Source organism: Mirounga angustirostris, unplaced genomic scaffold (assembly GCF_029215605.1).
Source record: "Mirounga angustirostris isolate CCGP_5_RB_7025 unplaced genomic scaffold, mMirAng1.0.hap1 SCAF_6, whole genome shotgun sequence".
Lineage (NCBI taxonomy): Eukaryota > Metazoa > Chordata > Mammalia > Carnivora > Phocidae > Mirounga > Mirounga angustirostris.
Genome location: NW_026991714.1, coordinates 66,282,335 through 66,288,435, shown reverse-complemented (window position 1 = coordinate 66,288,435; position 6,101 = coordinate 66,282,335). Strand labels below are relative to the sequence as shown.

Below are 6,101 nucleotides of genomic sequence, written 5' to 3'. Positions count from 1 at the left end.
GGGGCTCGATCCCAGGACCCCGGGATCACGACCCGAGCTGAAGGCAGACGCTTCACCGACTGAGCCCCCTGGCGCCCCAGCCTTATTTATTTTAAACGAATACGGAGTCGTGCTGCCCCCTGACACTACCAACCCATGATGGAATCCGGAAGGGCAAAAGGCAAAGGGCAAATGTTATGATTCTAGGTTGATATGAAGAGGAAAGATTTTATTTTATTTTAATTAATGTATTTTTTTTTAGAGAGACAGAGCCTGTGAGTGAGTGGAGGTGGGGGAAGGGCAGAGGAAGAGAGAGAAGCTCAAGCCGACTCCACACTGAGTGCAGAACCCGACTCTGGGCTCAATCTCATGACCCTGAGATCACAGCCTGATATCAAGAGTCGACGTTTAACCGACTGAGCCACCCAGGCTCCAGGAAGAAAGACTTTAGTGTAACACTTGCAGTCCTAGCTAGTGTCATTCTGAGCACACGCCATAGTATTGGGGCTTCCCCCATTATAATAGCATATTCTTCGTTCATTCCTTCTTGAAATGTTTACTAAACACCCCCTCCTCACTACACAATCTGTTGGAACCTGCTGCCTTTTGTCTCCCCTTTGAGGGAGGAAATAATAAAGCCTTACTCCAATTTGCATCTGCAGTGCCCGATGTAAAGAAGGCTAATAAATATTTCTTGGATGATTGATGTCTGTAACTCAGGCAAGGGGAATAAATGAACAATTTTCTAAGGCTCCTAAATCTGGGTGTTGGGAGATGGGCTGGGAGGGGGGAACCACGCTGATTGGAAACACTCCTGCAGTGAAGCACAAGATACGTACAGGTGTCCTCCATCCCATGTGGACCCTGAAACAGTGCTCTCCTTTCACACTGACTTCTCAGCCACTCAAATAACAGATTTCTGCGCCGTTGGACTGGCTCTGACCCAAGGCTGGAGACTCCAAAAGCCATGGATCAGCCATTATCTGAGCCGGTGGGGTTTTTAAATATATATTTTTTTCACTGTCTGGAATCAACCATGAACTGATAAGAGATAGATTGAAAAGATGTACTCCTGCTTTTCATATCTAAATGTGAACTTGGCCAACTCCAACCCTCATGTTGAAATGTGGTGTCAACAGTTCATTTAAATTGAAACTGAGTCATTTGCTGTTGGTTTCAGATATTGGCTGCACGGTTTTCGCTGCATGCACCTCTTCTCCAGGGATCCCTGCCCACATCGGCCTGTGACTTAAGGCTGCTCTCACTGTAAGTTTAAACGGGGAAGGAGTCAGGAATACTATCTATACCCTTCCCCTGCCTCCTTCTCTGGATAACCGGGTTTGTGTGACATCTGTGCCCCCCTCCCCACCTGGGACAAATAAGTGGTGAGAAAAAAAATTTTTTTAAAGATTTTATTTTTAAGTCATCACTACACCCAACGTGGGGCTCGAACTCATGACCCCGAGATCAGGAGTCACACGCTCTACCGACTGAGCCAGCCAGGCGGCCCCTTCCATGAAATTGAGAAGCCATGGGGCACCTGGGTGGCTCAGTCGTTAAGCGTCTGCCTTCGGCTCAGGTCATGGTCTCAGGGTCCTGGGATCGAGCCCCGCATCGGGCTCCCTGCTCGGCGGGAAGCCCGCTTCTCCCACTCCCACTCCCCCTGCTTGTGTTCCCTCTTGCTGTCTTTCTCTCTGTCAAATAAATAAAAATCTTAAAAAAAAAAAAAAAAGAAAAGAAATTGAGAAGCTGTTTTCTCTGTGGTTTGGATACCAAGGCTTGTGTCTGAGTGGTCACAGTCGGCAAGCCCAGGAGAGCCGGAGAGGGCCTTTGAGTCAAGCCTGTCCCATCATTTAATATTTTAGGGACAGGAAGGAACTACAGTTTACATGCTGGGTCTTTAAGAACAAAGTCTCAGGAAAGGTCACTCTGTAATGTTCTGACACAGAGTAGGTGGCTCTCTCCAACAGAAAGAGGAAGTCTCTCGGGTCCCCGGCCTGTCCCTCACAGTGAGGGGACAATAGCAGCAACACGAGATTCTGTCTCGGGCAACTGCAGACCTCCCTGCATTCACGCTTCACGTGTCTACAGAGCTTGCCCTGTGCACCTGCTACAGTAATCGGCTTTGCTGCCCTCTGACCCACGAGAACCTCACTTCAGCCTTGGGTGTTGTTAGTAATGCCCTGCGTTTACTCCTCAAGCCATGTTTTCCAGGCAGAAAGAGGGGGAACAAAAGGACATGAAGAAGGAGAACATGTATTAAGTTCTGCAGAGAGAACTCAGACTAGAAAGGGGGCTGAGCTTAAAAATGATTCTAATTCAGTGTGATGCATGGCGTAACGGCCTGTAAGGCACCAGGGGAGCTCAGTGGTGGGCTGACCTTGGGGCTCGGGCTCTGGGAGGAGGTGGGAGGGCTTCAGGAGAGGGGGCTGTAAAGGATGAGTAGGAACTCACCCAGCAAAGAAGAGAGACAGTCTTCGGGCGGGAGCGCCTGCAGGTGCAGGGGCTCTGACCCAAGGAGGGGCAGCTGGGAGGGTGGCCGGTGGGAGTGGCTGGAGCCCAGGGTGGGAGGGGGTCAGCAGCAGTGCCCAGAAGAGCCTGGCATAGCAGTTTGACAGGGGCGTTCCTTGATTGCTAGGCTAAATAGTTTGGATTTTTATTTAAAATGATAGGGAGCCACCAACAAGTCTAAAGAGGAGAGTGACACAAATAAATCAGCATTTCAGAATGATCTCTCTGAGGCAATATGGGGGACATATTGGAGGGGCGGAGTCAGAGACCTGTTCTTCGGGGCAGCCATGCTGGGCAGGCACCTCGAAGGCCCCAGGGACAACACGCCTGCCTCTCAGCTGCTGGCAGCCGATTGTTTATCGCCGTAACCACCAGAAACTCGGGGGCTTCAAACAATACAGATTTGTGATGTATCCTTAGCCTGGCCACTTGCCTCAGCAAAGCGTGGAAGCTGAGAACGCATTGGAGACCGTCTGCTAACACAGTCCCAGGAGTGACGGCCCACCTGCTCTGCTCCTCCGGCTGAGAAGCAAGTCCCAGGTCCCATCCACACTCAAGGGGAGGCGATCACACAGGGGCGTGAACACCTGCAGGGTCTGTCTCTACGGAAGGAAACAGATCTTATTTACACCATCTCAGAATAACCTGGGAAAAACCAGGTAGTGGTCTTCTTCTCAGGGGGCTGTGAGATCGGAGTTTATCTGTATCAATCCAGCGGTTATGGGGATGCTTCCCCGTGTGTGGGGGGGTCACATATGAGGTTATCGCTGTGTTCCTATGATAGGCTGAATAGCTGGACTTTTCCTGTTCATCTTTTTTTTTTTTTTTTAATTTTTATTTGACAGAGACATAGCGAGAGAGGGAACACAAGCAGGGGGAGTGGGAGAGGGAGAAGCAGGCTTCCCGCGGAGCAGGGAGCCCGATGCGGGGCTCGATCCCAGGACCCCGGGATCATGACCTGAGCTGAAGGCAGACGCTTAACGACCGAGCCACCCAGGCGCCCCTCCTGTTCATCTTTTTATTCTGTTACTGTAAGGTCCTTTGGTTTCAAAGTCTGTGATAGACACAGGCTTGAACCCCCGCTCTACCATTTACAGCTGGGTGAATTTGGAAGCGAGGTAGCCCCTCGGAGCATCATCAGCATCCTAACTGCAAAGTAGGCGTACAGCTGCTCACCCCGCAGGCTCTTGAGGGCAGATATAAAAGAATATAGCCCAGGCCTTGCCCATCGGAGCTCCGCCAGTAACGAAACCCGAGTTGTAGCCGAGGTGGGCGGTGCAGACCAAGGTGTACTTCAAGGCCTTGTTCAGGGTCATGCACAAAGCGAGCCCTGCTGGGCTGGGACACAGCCTGGACTCCAGGCTTCTCCTTAGCAGGCTGGGACCAAGGCGGCTGCCACAGTGGTAAAGGTAGATGGTTAGCGGCTAAGGTTTTTGTGAGGCTGCTGCCTCCCCAGTGGCCCCCTTTCCCAGCTGTCCCCGCGCATCCCCACCCGCTTTGGGGGCTGGGGCTCGTGGCTGTGGAGGATCACAGGGCACAGCCTTGCACGGACAGGGCTCTTCACGGCCAGCCACAGAGACTGAGTTTTGCTTCCATAAGCAGAAGGTCAGGATAAAACAGTATAGGATTTTGGCGATCTCATCAAATCGTGAATAATGCCAGTACATTAGGTTTGGGCAGTGGGGCAGGAGACAGGGAAGCTCCTGGCCCACGTTGTGCTGAGAACTAGTTCAGCGCCACACAAGACACGAAAGACACAGCCCGTCCCCGGAGCTGGATGCGGCCACCAAGGCTACCTGCCCTGTCACCACCGAGGCTCTACGTGGCCCTGCCTGTCAGAGTCTTGTGCATGTGCCTGATTATCTTCTTGTGTGTCCATGATACCTCAATAAAGTGGGTTTTTTTAAGTTTTTGTTTAGTTATTTGAGAGAGAGCTCACAAGCAGGGGGAGTGGGAGATGGAGAAGCGGCTCCCTGCTCAGCAGGGATGTGAGGCTGATGTGAGGCTCAATCCTAGGACCCTGGGATCATGACCTGAGCTGAAGGCAGACGCTTCACCCACTGAGACACCCAGGCGCCCCTTTCTTCCCATTTTCAACGGCAGCTGGCAAGAGATGCATTTTACTGAAGTAATAACTGAGTGAACACGTTTTCTCAGAAATAAAATGGAGATGACAATGTATCCTTCAGGACTCGTCATGATGGGTAGGTGAGATCACGTGTTGAAGTTAGTCTATCCCAGAGTATTATAAGTGTATAAATAAGAATTATTAGCTATAGAAAAATTAGTATTAATTTAATAAGTAGCCATTCCTGTGATTATAATTATAATCACATATAGTGATTAGTGATTAATTATAATCACTAATTAGTGATTAGTGATTATAATTGTAATTTTTGTGACAATCAACCTGACTCTGAAGGCTCAGCTGGCTGACTGAAGAAGGATAAGTATTCATAAACAGGGGCGCCTGGGTGGCTCAGTCGTTACGCGTCTGCCTTCGGCTCAGGTCATGATCCCAGGATCCTGGGATCGAGCCCCACTTTGGGCTCCCTGCTCAGGAGGGAGTCTGCTTCTCCCTCTCCCTCTGTGCGCTCTGGCTCTCTCTCAAATAAATAAAATCTAAAAAAAAAAAAAAAAGAATTCGTAAATCAGGAACGCCTACCTGCCTCACGGGGTAATGCTTCCTGGTTCAGATCTGCTCAGGGCAATTCAGTAACAAAAGCCCCTTGGAGTCCAAGGCAACTCCGCTTGGCCCCAAATCCCCCATGTCCCACTGCTGTGACACCGCCCGGCAGGCACAGGTTGTTTGGCCCCTGGTGTTGCCGGCAGAGATTGGACTCAGACTCAGGATGAAGTCATCAACCCAACCCTGAAACAAGTCCCAAGCTGTAGGACCAAGGGGGTGGGGTGGGGCTGGGGGGTAGGCTGGGAGATCCTGGGAAGTGTCACCAGCCCTGGGTCTGGGTCCCAAGCAAGGAGAGAGCTGACTCAACTGGGGTCACCACGTGTGCTGACGTCACTGTTTCCAGAGCCTAAGGTGTAAGCCTTCCCGGGATCTTCCCTCATCGGACACTCAGCATTTCCTGCCTGGTGCTTTTCTACCCCCACCTCCCTTCACTTCGCCAATTAGGGTATTAAAATGCCTAGTTCCTGCTGAATTTTCAGAACCTCAGATGACTCATACCGTGCCCTTGAGTGAGTGCACAAAGAATCAAACCATTCCTGTTGCTAAAGGCGGCAGTTTCACATTTTTGAGATGATCTAAATCTGCATTTTCTTCCTGTACTTTGCAAACACTTGGGTGAAGGGTGGCAGAATAGGGAAGAAGGTGGGCCTGGAGGAAGTCAAACGGGGCACAAATGGGACACACATCTGCATAGTCATTTTTTCTATTTCTGGAAACATTTTCTGGGAGCTGGAGCTTCATGGAATCTGATTTCTTTGCCTCTGGTCCCTCCCTCACTTTAAATGCGGGTAAGTGGTTCATACCTCTGCCCCACTCTCTTATTTAACCCTGGTGCCTCCACCTTCACCCTAGCTGATGACACCCCAGATTCTGTCCAGCCCTGTTCTTTCCCGAACTTCAGCCCCATGGCCAAAGCAGTCCA

At 50.7% G+C, this 6,101-nt stretch overlaps 1 non-coding gene across 1 annotated transcript; it reads right to left on the bottom strand.

Moving 5' to 3' along the window:
- Positions 1 to 1,411: 1,411 nt before the first annotated feature.
- On the bottom strand, positions 1,412 to 1,484 carry TRNAR-CCU (transfer RNA arginine (anticodon CCU)). The gene has a single exon. It is a non-coding gene; the product is annotated as a tRNA-Arg (tRNA).
- Between the last annotated feature and the right edge of the window lie 4,617 nt (positions 1,485 to 6,101).